This window comes from Crinia signifera, chromosome 6 (assembly GCF_055691185.1).
Source record: "Crinia signifera chromosome 6, ASM5569118v1, whole genome shotgun sequence".
NCBI lineage: Eukaryota > Metazoa > Chordata > Amphibia > Anura > Myobatrachidae > Crinia > Crinia signifera.
In genome coordinates, this window is record NC_139222.1 from 218184161 (window position 1) to 218208514 (window position 24354).

A 24354-nucleotide genomic window follows, 5' to 3' on the forward strand; every position below is an offset into this window, starting at 1 on the left:
GGAGACAGCTGGCTGCTGCTGCTTGCCTGTTGGTCGTCTGCCTAGTGGGTGTGTGTCTGTTGACGCGACGTCAACAGACGGGGCGGAGCACATGCAAATTTGGCCTCCTACCCAGCTGAGGCACCCTGCCCGCCCGCCGACGACCTAATCACAAAATCAGTTGGATGGCTACTCGTCCTCCGGTCCCTGTCCAGCACTTCAAGTCCTATTCACACCTGCCGTACAGCCAGGTATCTTTCAGACTGCAACGACATAGAAGTGATGTGTGTGTGTTAGATGTGTCCGTGGTGCTGATCTCTTCTGCACCAGTGTTGGTGGCCGAATTCCGGTTTGCGCGCTTTGCTGGGACCCCATTCGGGTTATCGCTTCTCGGCCTTTTGGCTAAGATCAAGTGTAGTATCTGTTCTTATCAGTTTAATATCTGATACGCCCCCTATCTGGGGGCCATATATTAAATGGATTTTTAGAACAGGGAGATGGAAGAAGAGCTTGCTCTGTCCACTCCACGCATTGACCTGGTATTGCAGTACTTCCAGGACCGGTGCACCTTCCTAATCTGTTATCCAAAAAAAGACTATTTCCATTCCTGGCACTTAATTTGGAGTATCAATTGTTTGTGCACCTTTGTACTAACTTTGTATTTAGAAATGCATGCATTTGCTGCTTCAAGGTTTAACCCTTGTGCATAAATACTTTGAAATCCTGCCTCCAGTGTATCATTTTGTGACTATTTCTTGACTCCTTGAATTGTACTTTCTGGAATCGAGGCAGTTAAATATTTTTACGTGACACTACACTTGATATCAGCATATGCGGCCTAGCCAAAAGACCGGAAGCCTGCCTAAATTAAATGACTTATCAATCGCTGCGACCTCCCAAAAAATAGGCAAACACTATGTGACTTACCTACGATCTTTCCACGGAAACATCAACTGGATCACAGCAATGGCATTTTTGGACCCCCCTCCCTCTCCATTTGAAATGGCTTGGTTTTTTTTTTGCTTTTTCTTTCTTGATCTCTTATATTTTTTTTCTTTTCTTTTTGCGCTCTCTTTTCTCTCTCTTTTGTTTTGGGAAATTTTTTTCCTCTTTCCTCTCTTTTGTTTTGGGAATTTTTTTTCCTCTTCCATTTTTTTTTGCCGAGCCCAACAATTGATGATCATTGAGAGGGGGATTTAGAAAAAGTATCACTTACCTTCTTCGGACCATCATTTGGGTGGTAACTGCCAATAAAAGAAAACATTGGCCCACCCAGCTCACCTACACATGACTGTCCTGTCTGCCTGTCTGTTCCAAGTGACTGTCTGGCTGTCAGGTTCCGCCGGATTCCGAGTGAGCAGCTTGTGATGTCATAGAGGGCAGATTGTGATGTCACACAAAGGGTCCTGCCACATGAATGCCTGTCCATCTGACTGTCTACTTCTGCTGCTGAATGGGCTCAAAACAGGAAAGCCGTCATTGCACCTGATTGTGCAAGATTCCTCCTTCTCCTCTGCAGCAGCTAGCTGATTGATTTACTCAGCAGCAGTTCGTCAGGGACACAGGCATGCAGCAGCAAAGAGCGAGGAGACAGCTGGCTGCTGCTGCTTGCCTGTTGGTCGTCTGCCTAGTGGGTGTGTGTCTGTTGACGCGACATCAACAGACGGGGCGGAGCACATGCAAATTTGGCCTCCTACCCAGCTGAGGCACCCTGCCCGCCCGCCGACGACCTAATCACAAAATCAGTTGGATGGCTACTCGTCCTCCGGTCCCTGTCCAGCACTTCAAGTCCTATTCACACCTGCCGTACAGCCAGGTATCTTTCAGACTGCAACGACATAGAAGTGATGTGTGTGTGTTAGATGTGTCCGTGGTGCTGATCTCTTCTGCACCAGTGTTGGTGGCCGAATTCCGGTTCGCGCGCTTTGCTGGGACCCCATTCGGGTTATCGCTTCTCGGCCTTTTGGCTAAGATCAAGTGTAGTATCTGTTCTTATCAGTTTAATATCTGATACGCCCCCTATCTGGGGGCCATATATTAAATGGATTTTTAGAACAGGGAGATGGAAGAAGAGCTTGCTCTGTCCACTCCACGCATTGACCTGGTATTGCAGTACTTCCAGGACCGGTGCACCTTCCTAATCTGTTATCCAAAAAAAGACTATTTCCATTCCTGGCACTTAATTTGGAGTATCAATTGTTTGTGCACCTTTGTACTAACTTTGTATTTAGAAATGCATGCATTTGCTGCTTCAAGGTTTAACCCTTGTGCATAAATACTTTGAAATCCTGCCTCCAGTGTATCATTTTGTGACTATTTCTTGACTCCTTGAATTGTACTTTCTGGAATCGAGGCAGTTAAATATTTTTACGTGACACTACACTTGATATCAGCATATGCGGCCTAGCCAAAAGACCGGAAGCCTGCCTAAATTAAATGACTTATCAATCGCTGCGACCTCCCAAAAAATAGGCAAACACTATGTGACTTACCTACGATCTTTCCACGGAAACATCAACTGGATCACAGCAATGGCATTTTTGGACCCCCCTCCCTCTCCATTTGAAATGGCTTGGTTTTTTTTTTGCTTTTTCTTTCTTGATCTCTTATATTTTTTTTCTTTTCTTTTTGCGCTCTCTTTTCTCTCTCTTTTGTTTTGGGAATTTTTTTTCCTCTTTCCTCTCTTTTGTTTTGGGAATTTTTTTTCCTCTTCCATTTTTTTTTGCCGAGCCCAACAATTGATGATCATTGAGAGGGGGATTTAGAAAAAGTATCACTTACCTTCTTCGGACCATCATTTGGGTGGTAACTGCCAATAAAAGAAAACATTGGCCCACCCAGCTCACCTACACATGACTGTCCTGTCTGCCTGTCTGTTCCAAGTGACTGTCTGGCTGTCAGGTTCCGCCGGATTCCGAGTGAGCAGCTTGTGATGTCATAGAGGGCAGATTGTGATGTCACACAAAGGGTCCTGCCACATGAATGCCTGTCCATCTGACTGTCTACTACTGCTGCTGAATGGGCTCAAAACAGGAAAGCCGTCATTGCACCTGATTGTGCAAGATTCCTCCTTCTCCTCTGCAGCAGCTAGCTGATTGATTTACTCAGCAGCAGTTCGTCAGGGACACAGGCATGCAGCAGCAAAGAGCGAGGAGACAGCTGGCTGCTGCTGCTTGCCTGTTGGTCGTCTGCCTAGTGGGTGTGTGTCTGTTGACGCGACGTCAACAGACGGGGCGGAGCACATGCAAATTTGGCCTCCTACCCAGCTGAGGCACCCTGCCCGCCCGCCGACGACCTAATCACAAAATCAGTTGGATGGCTACTCGTCCTCCGGTCCCTGTCCAGCACTTCAAGTCCTATTCACACCTGCCGTACAGCCAGGTATCTTTCAGACTGCAACGACATAGAAGTGATGTGTGTGTGTTAGATGTGTCCGTGGTGCTGATCTCTTCTGCACCAGTGTTGGTGGCCGAATTCCGGTTCGCGCGCTTTGCTGGGACCCCATTCGGGTTATCGCTTCTCGGCCTTTTGGCTAAGATCAAGTGTAGTATCTGTTCTTATCAGTTTAATATCTGATACGCCCCCTATCTGGGGGCCATATATTAAATGGATTTTTAGAACAGGGAGATGGAAGAAGAGCTTGCTCTGTCCACTCCACGCATTGACCTGGTATTGCAGTACTTCCAGGACCGGTGCACCTTCCTAATCTGTTATCCAAAAAAAGACTATTTCCATTCCTGGCACTTAATTTGGAGTATCAATTGTTTGTGCACCTTTGTACTAACTTTGTATTTAGAAATGCATGCATTTGCTGCTTCAAGGTTTAACCCTTGTGCATAAATACTTTGAAATCCTGCCTCCAGTGTATCATTTTGTGACTATTTCTTGACTCCTTGAATTGTACTTTCTGGAATCGAGGCAGTTAAATATTTTTACGTGACACTACACTTGATATCAGCATATGCGGCCTAGCCAAAAGACCGGAAGCCTGCCTAAATTAAATGACTTATCAATCGCTGCGACCTCCCAAAAAATAGGCAAACACTATGTGACTTACCTACGATCTTTCCACGGAAACATCAACTGGATCACAGCAATGGCATTTTTGGACCCCCCTCCCTCTCCATTTGAAATGGCTTGGTTTTTTTTTTTGCTTTTTCTTTCTTGATCTCTTATATTTTTTTTCTTTTCTTTTTGCGCTCTCTTTTCTCTCTCTTTTGTTTTGGGAATTTTTTTTCCTCTTTCCTCTCTTTTGTTTTGGGAATTTTTTTTCCTCTTCCATTTTTTTTTGCCGAGCCCAACAATTGATGATCATTGAGAGGGGGATTTAGAAAAAGTATCACTTACCTTCTTCGGACCATCATTTGGGTGGTAACTGCCAATAAAAGAAAACATTGGCCCACCCAGCTCACCTACACATGACTGTCCTGTCTGCCTGTCTGTTCCAAGTGACTGTCTGGCTGTCAGGTTCCGCCGGATTCCGAGTGAGCAGCTTGTGATGTCATAGAGGGCAGATTGTGATGTCACACAAAGGGTCCTGCCACATGAATGCCTGTCCATCTGACTGTCTACTACTGCTGCTGAATGGGCTCAAAACAGGAAAGCCGTCATTGCACCTGATTGTGCAAGATTCCTCCTTCTCCTCTGCAGCAGCTAGCTGATTGATTTACTCAGCAGCAGTTCGTCAGGGACACAGGCATGCAGCAGCAAAGAGCGAGGAGACAGCTGGCTGCTGCTGCTTGCCTGTTGGTCGTCTGCCTAGTGGGTGTGTGTCTGTTGACGCGACGTCAACAGACGGGGCGGAGCACATGCAAATTTGGCCTCCTACCCAGCTGAGGCACCCTGCCCGCCCGCCGACGACCTAATCACAAAATCAGTTGGATGGCTACTCGTCCTCCGGTCCCTGTCCAGCACTTCAAGTCCTATTCACACCTGCCGTACAGCCAGGTATCTTTCAGACTGCAACGACATAGAAGTGATGTGTGTGTGTTAGATGTGTCCGTGGTGCTGATCTCTTCTGCACCAGTGTTGGTGGCCGAATTCCGGTTCGCGCGCTTTGCTGGGACCCCATTCGGGTTATCGCTTCTCGGCCTTTTGGCTAAGATCAAGTGTAGTATCTGTTCTTATCAGTTTAATATCTGATACGCCCCCTATCTGGGGGCCATATATTAAATGGATTTTTAGAACAGGGAGATGGAAGAAGAGCTTGCTCTGTCCACTCCACGCATTGACCTTTTATTGCAGTACTTCCAGGACCGGTGCACCTTCCTAATCTGTTATCCAAAAAAAGACTATTTCCATTCCTGGCACTTAATTTGGAGTATCAATTGTTTGTGCACCTTTGTACTAACTTTGTATTTAGAAATGCATGCATTTGCTGCTTCAAGGTTTAACCCTTGTGCATAAATACTTTGAAATCCTGCCTCCAGTGTATCATTTTGTGACTATTTCTTGACTCCTTGAATTGTACTTTCTGGAATCGAGGCAGTTAAATATTTTTACGTGACACTACACTTGATATCAGCATATGCGGCCTAGCCAAAAGACCGGAAGCCTGCCTAAATTAAATGACTTATCAATCGCTGCGACCTCCCAAAAAATAGGCAAACACTATGTGACTTACCTACGATCTTTCCACGGAAACATCAACTGGATCACAGCAATGGCATTTTTGGACCCCCCTCCCTCTCCATTTGAAATGGCTTGGTTTTTTTTTTGCTTTTTCTTTCTTGATCTCTTATATTTTTTTTCTTTTCTTTTTGCACTCTCTTTTCTCTCTCTTTTGTTTTGGGAAATTTTTTTCCTCTTTCCTCTCTTTTGTTTTGGGAATTTTTTTTCCTCTTCCATTTTTTTTTGCCGAGCCCAACAATTGATGATCATTGAGAGGGGGATTTAGAAAAAGTATCACTTACCTTCTTCGGACCATCATTTGGGTGGTAACTGCCAATAAAAGAAAACATTGGCCCACCCAGCTCACCTACACATGACTGTCCTGTCTGCCTGTCTGTTCCAAGTGACTGTCTGGCTGTCAGGTTCAGCCGGATTCCGAGTGAGCAGCTTGTGATGTCATAGAGGGCAGATTGTGATGTCACACAAAGGGTCCTGCCACATGAATGCCTGTCCATCTGACTGTCTACTACTGCTGCTGAATGGGCTCAAAACAGGAAAGCCGTCATTGCACCTGATTGTGCAAGATTCCTCCTTCTCCTCTGCAGCAGCTAGCTGATTGATTTACTCAGCAGCAGTTCGTCAGGGACACAGGCATGCAGCAGCAAAGAGCGAGGAGACAGCTGGCTGCTGCTGCTTGCCTGTTGGTCGTCTGCCTAGTGGGTGTGTGTCTGTTGACGCGACGTCAACAGACGGGGCGGAGCACATGCAAATTTGGCCTCCTACCCAGCTGAGGCACCCTGCCCGCCCGCCGACGACCTAATCACAAAATCAGTTGGATGGCTACTCGTCCTCCGGTCCCTGTCCAGCACTTCAAGTCCTATTCACACCTGCCGTACAGCCATGTATCTTTCAGACTGCAACGACATAGAAGTGATGTGTGTGTGTTAGATGTGTCCGTGGTGCTGATCTCTTCTGCACCAGTGTTGGTGGCCGAATTCCGGTTCGCGCGCTTTGCTGGGACCCCATTCGGGTTATCGCTTCTCGGCCTTTTGGCTAAGATCAAGTGTAGTATCTGTTCTTATCAGTTTAATATCTGATACGCCCCCTATCTGGGGGCCATATATTAAATGGATTTTTAGAACAGGGAGATGGAAGAAGAGCTTGCTCTGTCCACTCCACGCATTGACCTGGTATTGCAGTACTTCCAGGACCGGTGCACCTTCCTAATCTGTTATCCAAAAAAAGACTATTTCCATTCCTGGCACTTAATTTGGAGTATCAATTGTTTGTGCACCTTTGTACTAACTTTGTATTTAGAAATGCATGCATTTGCTGCTTCAAGGTTTAACCCTTGTGCATAAATACTTTGAAATCCTGCCTCCAGTGTATCATTTTGTGACTATTTCTTGACTCCTTGAATTGTACTTTCTGGAATCGAGGCAGTTAAATATTTTTACGTGACACTACACTTGATATCAGCATATGCGGCCTAGCCAAAAGACCGGAAGCCTGCCTAAATTAAATGACTTATCAATCGCTGCGACCTCCCAAAAAATAGGCAAACACTATGTGACTTACCTACGATCTTTCCACGGAAACATCAACTGGATCACAGCAATGGCATTTTTGGACCCCCCTCCCTCTCCATTTGAAATGGCTTGGTTTTTTTTTTGCTTTTTCTTTCTTGATCTCTTATATTTTTTTTCTTTTCTTTTTGCGCTCTCTTTTCTCTCTCTTTTGTTTTGGGAAATTTTTTTCCTCTTTCCTCTCTTTTGTTTTGGGAATTTTTTTTCCTCTTCCATTTTTTTTTGCCGAGCCCAACAATTGATGATCATTGAGAGGGGGATTTAGAAAAAGTATCACTTACCTTCTTCGGACCATCATTTGGGTGGTAACTGCCAATAAAAGAAAACATTGGCCCACCCAGCTCACCTACACATGACTGTCCTGTCTGCCTGTCTGTTCCAAGTGACTGTCTGGCTGTCAGGTTCCGCCGGATTCCGAGTGAGCAGCTTGTGATGTCATAGAGGGCAGATTGTGATGTCACACAAAGGGTCCTGCCACATGAATGCCTGTCCATCTGACTGTCTACTACTGCTGCTGAATGGGCTCAAAACAGGAAAGCCGTCATTGCACCTGATTGTGCAAGATTCCTCCTTCTCCTCTGCAGCAGCTAGCTGATTGATTTACTCAGCAGCAGTTCGTCAGGGACACAGGCATGCAGCAGCAAAGAGCGAGGAGACAGCTGGCTGCTGCTGCTTGCCTGTTGGTCATCTGCCTAGTGGGTGTGTGTCTGTTGACGCGACGTCAACAGACGGGGCGGAGCACATGCAAATTTGGCCTTTTACCCAGCTGAGGCACCCTGCCCGCCCGCCGACGACCTAATCACAAAATCAGTTGGATGGCTACTCGTCCTCCGGTCCCTGTCCAGCACTTCAAGTCCTATTCACACCTGCCGTACAGCCAGGTATCTTTCAGACTGCAACGACATAGAAGTGATGTGTGTGTGTTAGATGTGTCCGTGGTGCTGATCTCTTCTGCACCAGTGTTGGTGGCCGAATTCCGGTTCGCGCGCTTTGCTGGGACCCCATTCGGGTTATCGCTTCTCGGCCTTTTGGCTAAGATCAAGTGTAGTATCTGTTCTTATCAGTTTAATATCTGATACGCCCCCTATCTGGGGGCCATATATTAAATGGATTTTTAGAACAGGGAGATGGAAGAAGAGCTTGCTCTGTCCACTCCACGCATTGACCTGGCATTGCAGTACTTCCAGGACCGGTGCACCTTCCTAATCTGTTATCCAAAAAAAGACTATTTCCATTCCTGGCACTTAATTTGGAGTATCAATTGTTTGTGCACCTTTGTACTAACTTTGTATTTAGAAATGCATGCATTTGCTGCTTCAAGGTTTAACCCTTGTGCATAAATACTTTGAAATCCTGCCTCCAGTGTATCATTTTGTGACTATTTCTTGACTCCTTGAATTGTACTTTCTGGAATCGAGGCAGTTAAATATTTTTACGTGACACTACACTTGATATCAGCATATGCGGCCTAGCCAAAAGACCGGAAGCCTGCCTAAATTAAATGACTTATCAATCGCTGCGACCTCCCAAAAAATAGGCAAACACTATGTGACTTACCTACGATCTTTCCACGGAAACATCAACTGGATCACAGCAATGGCATTTTTGGACCCCCCTCCCTCTCCATTTGAAATGGCTTGGTTTTTTTTTTGCTTTTTCTTTCTTGATCTCTTATATTTTTTTTCTTTTCTTTTTGCGCTCTCTTTTCTCTCTCTTTTGTTTTGGGAAATTTTTTTCCTCTTTCCTCTCTTTTGTTTTGGGAATTTTTTTTCCTCTTCCATTTTTTTTTGCCGAGCCCAACAATTGATGATCATTGAGAGGGGGATTTAGAAAAAGTATCACTTACCTTCTTCGGACCATCATTTGGGTGGTAACTGCCAATAAAAGAAAACATTGGCCCACCCAGCTCACCTACACATGACTGTCCTGTCTGCCTGTCTGTTCCAAGTGACTGTCTGGCTGTCAGGTTCCGCCGGATTCCGAGTGAGCAGCTTGTGATGTCATAGAGGGCAGATTGTGATGTCACACAAAGGGTCCTGCCACATGAATGCCTGTCCATCTGACTGTCTACTACTGCTGCTGAATGGGCTCAAAACAGGAAAGCCGTCATTGCACCTGATTGTGCAAGATTCCTCCTTCTCCTCTGCAGCAGCTAGCTGATTGATTTACTCAGCAGCAGTTCGTCAGGGACACAGGCATGCAGCAGCAAAGAGCGAGGAGACAGCTGGCTGCTGCTGCTTGCCTGTTGGTCGTCTGCCTAGTGGGTGTGTGTCTGTTGACGCGACGTCAACAGACGGGGCGGAGCACATGCAAATTTGGCCTCCTACCCAGCTGAGGCACCCTGCCCGCCCGCCGACGACCTAATCACAAAATCAGTTGGATGGCTACTCGTCCTCCGGTCCCTGTCCAGCACTTCAAGTCCTATTCACACCTGCCGTACAGCCAGGTATCTTTCAGACTGCAACGACATAGAAGTGATGTGTGTGTGTTAGATGTGTCCGTGGTGCTGATCTCTTCTGCACCAGTGTTGGTGGCCGAATTCCGGTTCGCGCGCTTTGCTGGGACCCCATTCGGGTTATCGCTTCTCGGCCTTTTGGCTAAGATCAAGTGTAGTATCTGTTCTTATCAGTTTAATATCTGATACGCCCCCTATCTGGGGGCCATATATTAAATGGATTTTTAGAACAGGGAGATGGAAGAAGAGCTTGCTCTGTCCACTCCACGCATTGACCTGGTATTGCAGTACTTCCAGGACCGGTGCACCTTCCTAATCTGTTATCCAAAAAAAGACTATTTCCATTCCTGGCACTTAATTTGGAGTATCAATTGTTTGTGCACCTTTGTACTAACTTTGTATTTAGAAATGCATGCATTTGCTGCTTCAAGGTTTAACCCTTGTGCATAAATACTTTGAAATCCTGCCTCCAGTGTATCATTTTGTGACTATTTCTTGACTCCTTGAATTGTACTTTCTGGAATCGAGGCAGTTAAATATTTTTACGTGACACTACACTTGATATCAGCATATGCGGCCTAGCCAAAAGACCGGAAGCCTGCCTAAATTAAATGACTTATCAATCGCTGCGACCTCCCAAAAAATAGGCAAACACTATGTGACTTACCTACGATCTTTCCACGGAAACATCAACTGGATCACAGCAATGGCATTTTTGGACCCCCCTCCCTCTCCATTTGAAATGGCTTGGTTTTTTTTTTGCTTTTTCTTTCTTGATCTCTTATATTTTTTTTCTTTTCTTTTTGCGCTCTCTTTTCTCTCTCTTTTGTTTTGGGAAATTTTTTTCCTCTTTCCTCTCTTTTGTTTTGGGAATTTTTTTTCCTCTTCCATTTTTTTTTGCCGAGCCCAACAATTGATGATCATTGAGAGGGGGATTTAGAAAAAGTATCACTTACCTTCTTCGGACCATCATTTGGGTGGTAACTGCCAATAAAAGAAAACATTGGCCCACCCAGCTCACCTACACATGACTGTCCTGTCTGCCTGTCTGTTCCAAGTGACTGTCTGGCTGTCAGGTTCCGCCGGATTCCGAGTGAGCAGCTTGTGATGTCATAGAGGGCAGATTGTGATGTCACACAAAGGGTCCTGCCACATGAATGCCTGTCCATCTGACTGTCTACTACTGCTGCTGAATGGGCTCAAAACAGGAAAGCCGTCATTGCACCTGATTGTGCAAGATTCCTCCTTCTCCTCTGCAGCAGCTAGCTGATTGATTTACTCAGCAGCAGTTCGTCAGGGACACAGGCATGCAGCAGCAAAGAGCGAGGAGACAGCTGGCTGCTGCTGCTTGCCTGTTGGTCGTCTGCCTAGTGGGTGTGTGTCTGTTGACGCGACGTCAACAGACGGGGCGGAGCACATGCAAATTTGGCCTCCTACCCAGCTGAGGCACCCTGCCCGCCCGCCGACGACCTAATCACAAAATCAGTTGGATGGCTACTCGTCCTCCGGTCCCTGTCCAGCACTTCAAGTCCTATTCACACCTGCCGTACAGCCAGGTATCTTTCAGACTGCAACGACATAGAAGTGATGTGTGTGTGTTAGATGTGTCCGTGGTGCTGATCTCTTCTGCACCAGTGTTGGTGGCCGAATTCCGGTTCGCGCGCTTTGCTGGGACCCCATTCGGGTTATCGCTTCTCGGCCTTTTGGCTAAGATCAAGTGTAGTATCTGTTCTTATCAGTTGGGTATGGACTGGCCTCTGGCAGAGAATAGAGAAAGGTGAGACTTAGTAGCTGCTCTGATGGGCGGAGGGTGTGGGACCCCTCTGTTTTTTCCCGGGAGTAGTGAAAAGTCTCACTAAGTATCTTCACCTCTGCCAGTGGTAGGAGGCTCCGTAAACCCACTGGTAGGAGGGGGGGAGAAACACTGGGCTTAGTAGTTTGACTCTCTTGACGGGGTTTGTAGCCCCCGAAGGATGAGACAGCGAAAGGCTCAGTCTAGTATCCATTCCCAGGGAGCGGAGAAAGGCTGGGACTGAGTAGATGGCTCCTGTTCCAGAGGTTCGTAGCCTCTGATGGGGAGACCGCGAAAGGCCCAGCTTAGTACCTTAACCCTGGGAGCGGAGAAACACTGGGACTGAGTAGATTGCTCTTCCGGAGGGGGTGCAGCCCCTAAGGGAGCCTTTCGAAAGGCCCAGTGGAGTACCCATTCCCATGCCAGGGGCTGGAAAGTGCCTGCTGTTGAGACGGAGAAACACTTGGTCGGACGCTGACTGGCTGGCTGCCTGGAGTCCGAGGCTGCACTGTGCCCCCGGGGAAACTCGGGGGTGCCGGACATGCACGGGTGATCCCAAGTCACCTTGCACGAATGGCACTTGCACTGCGCACTTCCCTTTAGGTTAGCGCTTCACGTCCTTACCCTGTCCTTTTGGATGGGGTAGGACAATTTTTCACACCCCCCCCGGCCTTCTGGCTAGGGCCTTATTCTTTTCTTTTTATGATTTGCACGTTTTGCACTTCACGTTTTTCGTTAGTTTGTCACGTTTTTTCATTTGGGTAGTGCGGCTGTCCCTAACAGGCCTTCCGTTCCCCAAACGTGACTGGGACTCTTCACCTTTTGGGGAGAGTCCCGGTTCCCTCGAGGGCAACCCCGAGCCGCAAGGCGGAGGGAAGCCTAAGTCGGGTCTCTCCAAAGCACGGGCTGCGGAGGACCCACCGTCCGAAACCCTTCCGGGGGTGGAGGAAACGCGGGTCCCTCTGAGCTTCGGCGAAGAGGACCCACCGATCCCTTTTTTCCCTTCCTCGGCCTTATGGTTGAGGGGGGTCAGGGGAACCATGGGGCCTTTCTCCTTTGGGAGAGGGCCCACACGTTCGTACGGCTGCCCCCTGTGCACGCGTTTAGTCACGTCACTGGTGGTGGTGGGAGCACACCTCGGGCTCCCTGAGTTTCTTCAAACTCATCTGTTCTTATCAGTTTAATATCTGATACGCCCCCTATCTGGGGGCCATATATTAAATGGATTTTTAGAACAGGGAGATGGAAGAAGAGCTTGCTCTGTCCACTCCACGCATTGACCTGGTATTGCAGTACTTCCAGGACCGGTGCACCTTCCTAATCTGTTATCCAAAAAAAGACTATTTCCATTCCTGGCACTTAATTTGGAGTATCAATTGTTTGTGCACCTTTGTACTAACTTTGTATTTAGAAATGCATGCATTTGCTGCTTCAAGGTTTAACCCTTGTGCATAAATACTTTGAAATCCTGCCTCCAGTGTATCATTTTGTGACTATTTCTTGACTCCTTGAATTGTACTTTCTGGAATCGAGGCAGTTAAATATTTTTACGTGACACTACACTTGATATCAGCATATGCGGCCTAGCCAAAAGACCGGAAGCCTGCCTAAATTAAATGACTTATCAATCGCTGCGACCTCCCAAAAAATAGGCAAACACTATGTGACTTACCTACGATCTTTCCACGGAAACATCAACTGGATCACAGCAATGGCATTTTTGGACCCCCCTCCCTCTCCATTTGAAATGGCTTGGTTTTTTTTTTGCTTTTTCTTTCTTGATCTCTTATATTTTTTTTCTTTTCTTTTTGCGCTCTCTTTTCTCTCTCTTTTGTTTTGGGAAATTTTTTTCCTCTTTCCTCTCTTTTGTTTTGGGAATTTTTTTTCCTCTTCCATTTTTTTTTGCCGAGCCCAACAATTGATGATCATTGAGAGGGGGATTTAGAAAAAGTATCACTTACCTTCTTCGGACCATCATTTGGGTGGTAACTGCCAATAAAAGAAAACATTGGCCCACCCAGCTCACCTACACATGACTGTCCTGTCTGCCTGTCTGTTCCAAGTGACTGTCTGGCTGTCAGGTTCCGCCGGATTCCGAGTGAGCAGCTTGTGATGTCATAGAGGGCAGATTGTGATGTCACACAAAGGGTCCTGCCACATGAATGCCTGTCCATCTGACTGTCTACTACTGCTGCTGAATGGGCTCAAAACAGGAAAGCCGTCATTGCACCTGATTGTGCAAGATTCCTCCTTCTCCTCTGCAGCAGCTAGCTGATTGATTTACTCAGCAGCAGTTCGTCAGGGACACAGGCATGCAGCAGCAAAGAGCGAGGAGACAGCTGGCTGCTGCTGCTTGCCTGTTGGTCGTCTGCCTAGTGGGTGTGTGTCTGTTGACGCGACGTCAACAGACGGGGCGGAGCACATGCAAATTTGGCCTCCTACCCAGCTGAGGCACCCTGCCCGCCCGCCGACGACCTAATCACAAAATCAGTTGGATGGCTACTCGTCCTCCGGTCCCTGTCCAGCACTTCAAGTCCTATTCACACCTGCCGTACAGCCAGGTATCTTTCAGACTGCAACGACATAGAAGTGATGTGTGTGTGTTAGATGTGTCCGTGGTGCTGATCTCTTCTGCACCAGTGTTGGTGGCCGAATTCCGGTTCGCGCGCTTTGCTGGGACCCCATTCGGGTTATCGCTTCTCGGCCTTTTGGCTAAGATCAAGTGTAGTATCTGTTCTTATCAGTTTAATATCTGATACGCCCCCTATCTGGGGGCCATATATTAAATGGATTTTTAGAACAGGGAGATGGAAGAAGAGCTTGCTCTGTCCACTCCACGCATTGACCTGGTATTGCAGTACTTCCAGGACCGGTGCACCTTCCTAATCTGTTATCCAAAAAAAGACTATTTCCATTCCTGGCACTTAATTTGGAGTATCAATTGTTTGTGCACCTTTGTACTAACTTTGTATTTAGAAATGCATGCATTTGCTGCTTCAAGGTTTAACCCTTGTGCATAAATACTTTGAAATCCTGCCTCCAGTGTATCATTTTGTGACTATTTCTTGACTCCTTGAATTGTACTTTCTGGAATCGAGGCAGTTAAATATTTTTACGTGACACTACACTTGATATCAGCATATGCGGCCTAGCCAAAAGACCGGAAGCCTGCCTAAATTAAATGACTTATCAATCGCTGCGACCTCCCAAAAAATAGGCAAACACTATGTGACTTACCTACGATCTTTCCACGGAAACATCAACTGGATCACAGCAATGGCATTTTTGGACCCCCCTCCCTCTCCATTTGAAATGGCTTGGTTTTTTTTTTGCTTTTTCTTTCTTGATCTCTTATATTTTTTTTCTTTTCTTTTTGCGCTCTCTTTTCTCTCTCTTTTGTTTTGGGAAATTTTTTTCCTCTTTCCTCTCTTTTGTTTTGGGAATTTTTTTTCCTCTTCCATTTTTTTTTGCCGAGCCCAACAATTGATGATCATTGAGAGGGGGATTTAGAAAAAGTATCACTTACCTTCTTCGGACCATCATTTGGGTGGTAACTGCCAATAAAAGAAAACATTGGCCCACCCAGCTCACCTACACATGACTGTCCTGTCTGCCTGTCTGTTCCAAGTGACTGTCTGGCTGTCAGGTTCCGCCGGATTCCGAGTGAGCAGCTTGTGATGTCATAGAGGGCAGATTGTGATGTCACACAAAGGGTCCTGCCACATGAATGCCTGTCCATCTGACTGTCTACTACTGCTGCTGAATGGGCTCAAAACAGGAAAGCCGTCATTGCACCTGATTGTGCAAGATTCCTCCTTCTCCTCTGCAGCAGCTAGCTGATTGATTTACTCAGCAGCAGTTCGTCAGGGACACAGGCATGCAGCAGCAAAGAGCGAGGAGACAGCTGGCTGCTGCTGCTTGCCTGTTGGTCGTCTGCCTAGTGGGTGTGTGTCTGTTGACGCGACGTCAACAGACGGGGCGGAGCACATGCAAATTTGGCCTCCTACCCAGCTGAGGCACCCTGCCCGCCCGCCGACGACCTAATCACAAAATCAGTTGGATGGCTACTCGTCCTCCGGTCCCTGTCCAGCACTTCAAGTCCTATTCACACCTGCCGTACAGCCAGGTATCTTTCAGACTGCAACGACATAGAAGTGATGTGTGTGTGTTAGATGTGTCCGTGGTGCTGATCTCTTCTGCACCAGTGTTGGTGGCCGAATTCCGGTTCGCGCGCTTTGCTGGGACCCCATTCGGGTTATCGCTTCTCGGCCTTTTGGCTAAGATCAAGTGTAGTATCTGTTCTTATCAGTTTAATATCTGATACGCCCCCTATCTGGGGGCCATATATTAAATGGATTTTTAGAACAGGGAGATGGAAGAAGAGCTTGCTCTGTCCACTCCACGCATTGACCTGGTATTGCAGTACTTCCAGGACCGGTGCACCTTCCTAATCTGTTATCCAAAAAAAGACTATTTCCATTCCTGGCACTTAATTTGGAGTATCAATTGTTTGTGCACCTTTGTACTAACTTTGTATTTAGAAATGCATGCATTTGCTGCTTCAAGGTTTAACCCTTGTGCATAAATACTTTGAAATCCTGCCTCCAGTGTATCATTTTGTGACTATTTCTTGACTCCTTGAATTGTACTTTCTGGAATCGAGGCAGTTAAATATTTTTACGTGACACTACACTTGATATCAGCATATGCGGCCTAGCCAAAAGACCGGAAGCCTGCCTAAATTAAATGACTTATCAATCGCTGCGACCTCCCAAAAAATAGGCAAACACTATGTGACTTACCTACGATCTTTCCACGGAAACATCAACTGGATCACAGCAATGGCATTTTTGGACCCCCCTCCCTCTCCATTTGAAATGGCTTGGTTTTTTTTTTGCTTTTTCTTTCTTGATCTCTTATATTTTTTTTCTTTTCTTTTTGCGCTCTCTTTTCTCTCTCTTTTGTTTTGGGAAATTTTTTTCCTCTTTCCTCTCTTTTGTTTTGGGAATTTTTTTTCCTCTTCCATTTTTTTTTGCCGAGCCCAACAATTGATGATCATTGAGAGGGGGATTTAGAAAAAGTATCACTTACCTTCTTCGGACCATCATTTGGGTGGTAACTGCCAATAAAAGAAAACATTGGCCCACCCAGCTCACCTACACATGACTGTCCTGTCTGCCTGTCTGTTCCAAGTGACTGTCTGGCTGTCAGGTTCCGCCGGATTCCGAGTGAGCAGCTTGTGATGTCATAGAGGGCAGATTGTGATGTCACACAAAGGGTCCTGCCACATGAATGCCTGTCCATCTGACTGTCTACTACTGCTGCTGAATGGGCTCAAAACAGGAAAGCCGTCATTGCACCTGATTGTGCAAGATTCCTCCTTCTCCTCTGCAGCAGCTAGCTGATTGATTTACTCAGCAGCAGTTCGTCAGGGACACAGGCATGCAGCAGCAAAGAGCGAGGAGACAGCTGGCTGCTGCTGCTTGCCTGTTGGTCGTCTGCCTAGTGGGTGTGTGTCTGTTGACGCGACGTCAACAGACGGGGCGCGGAGCACATGCAAATTTGGCCTCCTACCCAGCTGAGGCACCCTGCCCGCCCGCCGACGACCTAATCACAAAATCAGTTGGATGGCTACTCGTCCTCCGGTCCCTGTCCAGCACTTCAAGTCCTATTCACACCTGCCGTACAGCCAGGTATCTTTCAGACTGCAACGACATAGAAGTGATGTGTGTGTGTTAGATGTGTCCGTGGTGCTGATCTCTTCTGCACCAGTGTTGGTGGCCGAATTCCGGTTCGCGCGCTTTGCTGGGACCCCATTCGGGTTATCGCTTCTCGGCCTTTTGGCTAAGATCAAGTGTAGTATCTGTTCTTATCAGTTTAATATCTGATACGCCCCCTATCTGGGGGCCATATATTAAATGGATTTTTAGAACAGGGAGATGGAAGAAGAGCTTGCTCTGTCCACTCCACGCATTGACCTGGTATTGCAGTACTTCCAGGACCGGTGCACCTTCCTAATCTGTTATCCAAAAAAAGACTATTTCCATTCCTGGCACTTAATTTGGAGTATCAATTGTTTGTGCACCTTTGTACTAACTTTGTATTTAGAAATGCATGCATTTGCTGCTTCAAGGTTTAACCCTTGTGCATAAATACTTTGAAATCCTGCCTCCAGTGTATCATTTTGTGACTATTTCTTGACTCCTTGAATTGTACTTTCTGGAATCGAGGCAGTTAAATATTTTTACGTGACACTACACTTGATATCAGCATATGCGGCCTAGCCAAAAGACCGGAAGCCTGCCTAAATTAAATGACTTATCAATCGCTGCGACCTCCCAAAAAATAGGCAAACACTATGTGACTTACCTACGATCTTTCCACGGAAACATCAACTGGATCACAGCAATGGCATTTTTGGACCCCCCTCCCTCTCCATTTGAAATGGCTTGGTTTTTTTTTTGCTTTTTCTTTCTTGATCTCTTATATTTTTTTTCTTTTCTTTTTGCGCTCTCTTTTCTCTCTCTTTTGTTTTGGGAAATTTTTTTCCTCTTTCCTCTCTTTTGTTTTGGGAATTTTTTTTCCTCTTCCATTTTTTTTTGCCGAGCCCAACAATTGATGATCATTGAGAGGGGGATTTAGAAAAAGTATCACTTACCTTCTTCGGACCATCATTTGGGTGGTAACTGCCAATAAAAGAAAACATTGGCCCACCCAGCTCACCTACACATGACTGTCCTGTCTGCCTGTCTGTTCCAAGTGACTGTCTGGCTGTCAGGTTCCGCCGGATTCCGAGTGAGCAGCTTGTGATGTCATAGAGGGCAGATTGTGATGTCACACAAAGGGTCCTGCCACATGAATGCCTGTCCATCTGACTGTCTACTACTGCTGCTGAATGGGCTCAAAACAGGAAAGCCGTCATTGCACCTGATTGTGCAAGATTCCTCCTTCTCCTCTGCAGCAGCTAGCTGATTGATTTACTCAGCAGCAGTTCGTCAGGGACACAGGCATGCAGCAGCAAAGAGCGAGGAGACAGCTGGCTGCTGCTGCTTGCCTGTTGGTCGTCTGCCTAGTGGGTGTGTGTCTGTTGACGCGACGTCAACAGACGGGGCGGAGCACATGCAAATTTGGCCTTTTACCCAGCTGAGGCACCCTGCCCGCCCGCCGACGACCTAATCACAAAATCAGTTGGATGGCTACTCGTCCTCCGGTCCCTGTCCAGCACTTCAAGTCCTATTCACACCTGCCGTACAGCCAGGTATCTTTCAGACTGCAACGACATAGAAGTGATGTGTGTGTGTTAGATATGTCCGTGGTGCTGATCTCTTCTGCACCAGTGTTGGTGGCCGAATTCCGGTGCGCGCGCTTTGCTGGGACCCCATTCGGGTTATCGCTTCTCGGCCTTTTGGCTAAGATCAAGTGTAGTATCTGTTCTTATCAGTTTAATATCTGATACGCCCCCTATCTGGGGGCCATATATTAAATGGATTTTTAGAACAGGGAGATGGAAGAAGAGCTTGCTCTGTCCACTCCACGCATTGACCTGGTATTGCAGTACTTCCAGGACCGGTGCACCTTCCTAATCTGTTATCCAAAAAAAGACTATTTCCATTCCTGGCACTTAATTTGGAGTATCAATTGTTTGTGCACCTTTGTACTAACTTTGTATTTAGAAATGCATGCATTTGCTGCTTCAAGGTTTAACCCTTGTGCATAAATACTTTGAAATCCTGCCTCCAGTGTATCATTTTGTGACTATTTCTTGACTCCTTGAATTGTACTTTCTGGAATCGAGGCAGTTAAATATTTTTACGTGACACTACACTTGATATCAGCATATGCGGCCTAGCCAAAAGACCGGAAGCCTGCCTAAATTAAATGACTTATCAATCGCTGCGACCTCCCAAAAAATAGGCAAACACTATGTGACTTACCTACGATCTTTCCACGGAAACATCAACTGGATCACAGCAATGGCATTTTTGGACCCCCCTCCCTCTCCATTTGAAATGGCTTGGTTTTTTTTTTGCTTTTTCTTTCTTGATCTCTTATATTTTTTTTCTTTTCTTTTTGCGCTCTCTTTTCTCTCTCTTTTGTTTTGGGAAATTTTTTTCCTCTTTCCTCTCTTTTGTTTTGGGAATTTTTTTTCCTCTTCCATTTTTTTTTGCCGAGCCCAACAATTGATGATCATTGAGAGGGGGATTTAGAAAAAGTATCACTTACCTTCTTCGGACCATCATTTGGGTGGTAACTGCCAATAAAAGAAAACATTGGCCCACCCAGCTCACCTACACATGACTGTCCTGTCTGCCTGTCTGTTCCAAGTGACTGTCTGGCTGTCAGGTTCCGCCGGATTCCGAGTGAGCAGCTTGTGATGTCATAGAGGGCAGATTGTGATGTCACACAAAGGGTCCTGCCACATGAATGCCTGTCCATCTGACTGTCTACTACTGCTGCTGAATGGGCTCAAAACAGGAAAGCCGTCATTGCACCTGATTGTGCAAGATTCCTCCTTCTCCTCTGCAGCAGCTAGCTGATTGATTTACTCAGCAGCAGTTCGTCAGGGACACAGGCATGCAGCAGCAAAGAGCGAGGAGACAGCTGGCTGCTGCTGCTTGCCTGTTGGTCGTCTGCCTAGTGGGTGTGTGTCTGTTGACGCGACGTCAACAGACGGGGCGGAGCACATGCAAATTTGGCCTCCTACCCAGCTGAGGCACCCTGCCCGCCCGCCGACGACCTAATCACAAAATCAGTTGGATGGCTACTCGTCCTCCGGTCCCTGTCCAGCACTTCAAGTCCTATTCACACCTGCCGTACAGCCAGGTATCTTTCAGACTGCAACGACATAGAAGTGATGTGTGTGTGTTAGATGTGTCCGTGGTGCTGATCTCTTCTGCACCAGTGTTGGTGGCCGAATTCCGGTTCGCGCGCTTTGCTGGGACCCCATTCGGGTTATCGCTTCTCGGCCTTTTGGCTAAGATCAAGTGTAGTATCTGTTCTTATCAGTTTAATATCTGATACGCCCCCTATCTGGGGGCCATATATTAAATGGATTTTTAGAACAGGGAGATGGAAGAAGAGCTTGCTCTGTCCACTCCACGCATTGACCTGGTATTGCAGTACTTCCAGGACCGGTGCACCTTCCTAATCTGTTATCCAAAAAAAGACTATTTCCATTCCTGGCACTTAATTTGGAGTATCAATTGTTTGTGCACCTTTGTACTAACTTTGTATTTAGAAATGCATGCATTTGCTGCTTCAAGGTTTAACCCTTGTGCATAAATACTTTGAAATCCTGCCTCCAGTGTATCATTTTGTGACTATTTCTTGACTCCTTGAATTGTACTTTCTGGAATCGAGGCAGTTAAATATTTTTACGTGACACTACACTTGATATCAGCATATGCGGCCTAGCCAAAAGACCGGAAGCCTGCCTAAATTAAATGACTTATCAATCGCTGCGACCTCCCAAAAAATAGGCAAACACTATGTGACTTACCTACGATCTTTCCACGGAAACATCAACTGGATCACAGCAATGGCATTTTTGGACCCCCCTCCCTCTCCATTTGAAATGGCTTGGTTTTTTTTTTGCTTTTTCTTTCTTGATCTCTTATATTTTTTTTCTTTTCTTTTTGCGCTCTCTTTTCTCTCTCTTTTGTTTTGGGAAATTTTTTTCCTCTTTCCTCTCTTTTGTTTTGGGAATTTTTTTTCCTCTTCCATTTTTTTTTGCCGAGCCCAACAATTGATGATCATTGAGAGGGGGATTTAGAAAAAGTATCACTTACCTTCTTCGGACCATCATTTGGGTGGTAACTGCCAATAAAAGAAAACATTGGCCCACCCAGCTCACCTACACATGACTGTCCTGTCTGCCTGTCTGTTCCAAGTGACTGTCTGGCTGTCAGGTTCCGCTGGATTCCGAGTGAGCAGCTTGTGATGTCATAGAGGGCAGATTGTGATGTCACACAAAGGGTCCTGCCACATGAATGCCTGTCCATCTGACTGTCTACTACTGCTGCTGAATGGGCTCAAAACAGGAAAGCCGTCATTGCACCTGATTGTGCAAGATTCCTCCTTCTCCTCTGCAGCAGCTAGCTGATTGATTTACTCAGCAGCAGTTCGTCAGGGACACAGGCATGCAGCAGCAAAGAGCGAGGAGACAGCTGGCTGCTGCTGCTTGCCTGTTGGTCGTCTGCCTAGTGGGTGTGTGTCTGTTGACGCGACGTCAACAGACGGGGCGGAGCACATGCAAATTTGGCCTCCTACCCAGCTGAGGCACCCTGCCCGCCCGCCGACGACCTAATCACAAAATCAGTTGGATGGCTACTCGTCCTCCGGTCCCTGTCCAGCACTTCAAGTCCTATTCACACCTGCCGTACAGCCAGGTATCTTTCAGACTGCAACGACATAGAAGTGATGTGTGTGTGTTAGATGTGTCCGTGGTGCTGATCTCTTCTGCACCAGTGTTGGTGGCCGAATTCCGGTTCGCGCGCTTTGCTGGGACCCCATTCGGGTTATCGCTTCTCGGCCTTTTGGCTAAGATCAAGTGTAGTATCTGTTCTTATCAGTTTAATATCTGATACGCCCCCTATCTGGGGGCCATATATTAAATGGATTTTTAGAACAGGGAGATGGAAGAAGAGCTTGCTCTGTCCACTCCACGCATTGACCTGGTATTGCAGTACTTCCAGGACCGGTGCACCTTCCTAATCTGTTATCCAAAAAAAGACTATTTCCATTCCTGGCACTTAATTTGGAGTATCAATTGTTTGTGCACCTTTGTACTAACTTTGTATTTAGAAATGCATGCATTTGCTGCTTCAAGGTTTAACCCTTGTGCATAAATACTTTGAAATCCTGCCTCCAGTGTATCATTTTGTGACTATTTCTTGACTCCTTGAATTGTACTTTCTGGAATCGAGGCAGTTAAATATTTTTACGTGACACTACACTTGATATCAGCATATGCGGCCTAGCCAAAAGACCGGAAGCCTGCCTAAATTAAATGACTTATCAATCGCTGCGACCTCCCAAAAAATAGGCAAACACTATGTGACTTACCTACGATCTTTCCACGGAAACATCAACTGGATCACAGCAATGGCATTTTTGGACCCCCCTCCCTCTCCATTTGAAATGGCTTGGTTTTTTTTTTGCTTTTTCTTTCTTGATCTCTTATATTTTTTTTCTTTTCTTTTTGCGCTCTCTTTTCTCTCTCTTTTGTTTTGGGAAATTTTTTTCCTCTTTCCTCTCTTTTGTTTTGGGAATTTTTTTTCCTCTTCCATTTTTTTTTGCCGAGCCCAACAATTGATGATCATTGAGAGGGGGATTTAGAAAAAGTATCACTTACCTTCTTCGGACCATCATTTGGGTGGTAACTGCCAATAAAAGAAAACATTGGCCCACCCAGCTCACCTACACATGACTGTCCTGTCTGCCTGTCTGTTCCAAGTGACTGTCTGGCTGTCAGGTTCCGCCGGATTCCGAGTGAGCAGCTTGTGATGTCATAGAGGGCAGATTGTGATGTCACACAAAGGGTCCTGCCACATGAATGCCTGTCCATCTGACTGTCTACTACTGCTGCTGAATGGGCTCAAAACAGGAAAGCCGTCATTGCACCTGATTGTGCAAGATTCCTCCTTCTCCTCTGCAGCAGCTAGCTGATTGATTTACTCAGCAGCAGTTCGTCAGGGACACAGGCATGCAGCAGCAAAGAGCGAGGAGACAGCTGGCTGCTGCTGCTTGCCTGTTGGTCGTCTGCCTAGTGGGTGTGTGTCTGTTGACGCGACGTCAACAGACGGGGCGGAGCACATGCAAATTTGGCCTCCTACCCAGCTGAGGCACCCTGCCCGCCCGCCGACGACCTAATCACAAAATCAGTTGGATGGCTACTCGTCCTCCGGTCCCTGTCCAGCACTTCAAGTCCTATTCACACCTGCCGTACAGCCAGGTATCTTTCAGACTGCAACGACATAGAAGTGATGTGTGTGTGTTAGATGTGTCCGTGGTGCTGATCTCTTCTGCACCAGTGTTGGTGGCCGAATTCCGGTTCGCGCGCTTTGCTGGGACCCCATTCGGGTTATCGCTTCTCGGCCTTTTGGCTAAGATCAAGTGTAGTATCTGTTCTTATCAGTTTAATATCTGATACGCCCCCTATCTGGGGGCCATATATTAAATGGATTTTTAGAACAGGGAGATGGAAGAAGAGCTTGCTCTGTCCACTCCACGCATTGACCTGGTATTGCAGTACTTCCAGGACCGGTGCACCTTCCTAATCTGTTATCCAAAAAAAGACTATTTCCATTCCTGGCACTTAATTTGGAGTATCAATTGTTTGTGCACCTTTGTACTAACTTTGTATTTAGAAATGCATGCATTTGCTGCTTCAAGGTTTAACCCTTGTGCATAAATACTTTGAAATCCTGCCTCCAGTGTATCATTTTGTGACTATTTCTTGACTCCTTGAATTGTACTTTCTGGAATCGAGGCAGTTAAATATTTTTACGTGACACTACACTTGATATCAGCATATGCGGCCTAGCCAAAAGACCGGAAGCCTGCCTAAATTAAATGACTTATCAATCGCTGCGACCTCCCAAAAAATAGGCAAACACTATGTGACTTACCTACGATCTTTCCACGGAAACATCAACTGGATCACAGCAATGGCATTTTTGGACCCCCCTCCCTCTCCATTTGAAATGGCTTGGTTTTTTTTTTTGCTTTTTCTTTCTTGATCTCTTATATTTTTTTTCTTTTCTTTTTGCGCTCTCTTTTCTCTCTCTTTTGTTTTGGGAAATTTTTTTCCTCTTTCCTCTCTTTTGTTTTGGGAATTTTTTTTCCTCTTCCATTTTTTTTTGCCGAGCCCAACAATTGATGATCATTGAGAGGGGGATTTAGAAAAAGTATCACTTACCTTCTTCGGACCA

At 46.4% G+C, this 24354-nt stretch overlaps 14 non-coding genes and 2 pseudogenes across 14 annotated transcripts; all 16 read left to right on the forward strand.

Moving 5' to 3' along the window:
• Window positions 1-361: 361 nt before the first annotated feature.
• LOC146012389 (U2 spliceosomal RNA) lies at window positions 362-552 on the forward strand. The gene has a single exon (XR_014445555.1). It is a non-coding gene; the product is annotated as a U2 spliceosomal RNA (small nuclear RNA).
• A 1374-nt stretch (window positions 553-1926) lies between these two features.
• Window positions 1927-2117, forward strand: LOC146012390 (U2 spliceosomal RNA). The gene has a single exon (XR_014445556.1). It is a non-coding gene; the product is annotated as a U2 spliceosomal RNA (small nuclear RNA).
• A 1374-nt stretch (window positions 2118-3491) lies between these two features.
• LOC146012391 (U2 spliceosomal RNA) lies at window positions 3492-3682 on the forward strand. Its single transcript, XR_014445557.1, has one exon. It is a non-coding gene; the product is annotated as a U2 spliceosomal RNA (small nuclear RNA).
• Window positions 3683-5057: 1375 nt separating this feature from the next.
• On the forward strand, window positions 5058-5248 carry LOC146012604 (U2 spliceosomal RNA). Its single transcript, XR_014445761.1, has one exon. It is a non-coding gene; the product is annotated as a U2 spliceosomal RNA (small nuclear RNA).
• A 1374-nt stretch (window positions 5249-6622) lies between these two features.
• Window positions 6623-6813, forward strand: LOC146012392 (U2 spliceosomal RNA). The gene has a single exon (XR_014445558.1). It is a non-coding gene; the product is annotated as a U2 spliceosomal RNA (small nuclear RNA).
• Window positions 6814-8187: 1374 nt separating this feature from the next.
• Window positions 8188-8378, forward strand: LOC146012558 (U2 spliceosomal RNA). Its single transcript, XR_014445718.1, has one exon. It is a non-coding gene; the product is annotated as a U2 spliceosomal RNA (small nuclear RNA).
• Window positions 8379-9752: 1374 nt separating this feature from the next.
• On the forward strand, window positions 9753-9943 carry LOC146012393 (U2 spliceosomal RNA). Its single transcript, XR_014445559.1, has one exon. It is a non-coding gene; the product is annotated as a U2 spliceosomal RNA (small nuclear RNA).
• Window positions 9944-11317: 1374 nt separating this feature from the next.
• On the forward strand, window positions 11318-11526 carry LOC146012747 (U2 spliceosomal RNA; annotated as a pseudogene).
• A 1038-nt stretch (window positions 11527-12564) lies between these two features.
• Window positions 12565-12740, forward strand: LOC146012661 (U2 spliceosomal RNA; annotated as a pseudogene).
• A 1374-nt stretch (window positions 12741-14114) lies between these two features.
• Window positions 14115-14305, forward strand: LOC146012394 (U2 spliceosomal RNA). Its single transcript, XR_014445560.1, has one exon. It is a non-coding gene; the product is annotated as a U2 spliceosomal RNA (small nuclear RNA).
• A 1374-nt stretch (window positions 14306-15679) lies between these two features.
• Window positions 15680-15870, forward strand: LOC146012395 (U2 spliceosomal RNA). The gene has a single exon (XR_014445561.1). It is a non-coding gene; the product is annotated as a U2 spliceosomal RNA (small nuclear RNA).
• A 1376-nt stretch (window positions 15871-17246) lies between these two features.
• Window positions 17247-17437, forward strand: LOC146012396 (U2 spliceosomal RNA). The gene has a single exon (XR_014445562.1). It is a non-coding gene; the product is annotated as a U2 spliceosomal RNA (small nuclear RNA).
• A 1374-nt stretch (window positions 17438-18811) lies between these two features.
• On the forward strand, window positions 18812-19002 carry LOC146012397 (U2 spliceosomal RNA). Its single transcript, XR_014445563.1, has one exon. It is a non-coding gene; the product is annotated as a U2 spliceosomal RNA (small nuclear RNA).
• A 1374-nt stretch (window positions 19003-20376) lies between these two features.
• Window positions 20377-20567, forward strand: LOC146012399 (U2 spliceosomal RNA). The gene has a single exon (XR_014445565.1). It is a non-coding gene; the product is annotated as a U2 spliceosomal RNA (small nuclear RNA).
• A 1374-nt stretch (window positions 20568-21941) lies between these two features.
• LOC146012400 (U2 spliceosomal RNA) lies at window positions 21942-22132 on the forward strand. Its single transcript, XR_014445566.1, has one exon. It is a non-coding gene; the product is annotated as a U2 spliceosomal RNA (small nuclear RNA).
• Window positions 22133-23506: 1374 nt separating this feature from the next.
• On the forward strand, window positions 23507-23697 carry LOC146012401 (U2 spliceosomal RNA). The gene has a single exon (XR_014445567.1). It is a non-coding gene; the product is annotated as a U2 spliceosomal RNA (small nuclear RNA).
• Window positions 23698-24354: the final 657 nt, after the last annotated feature.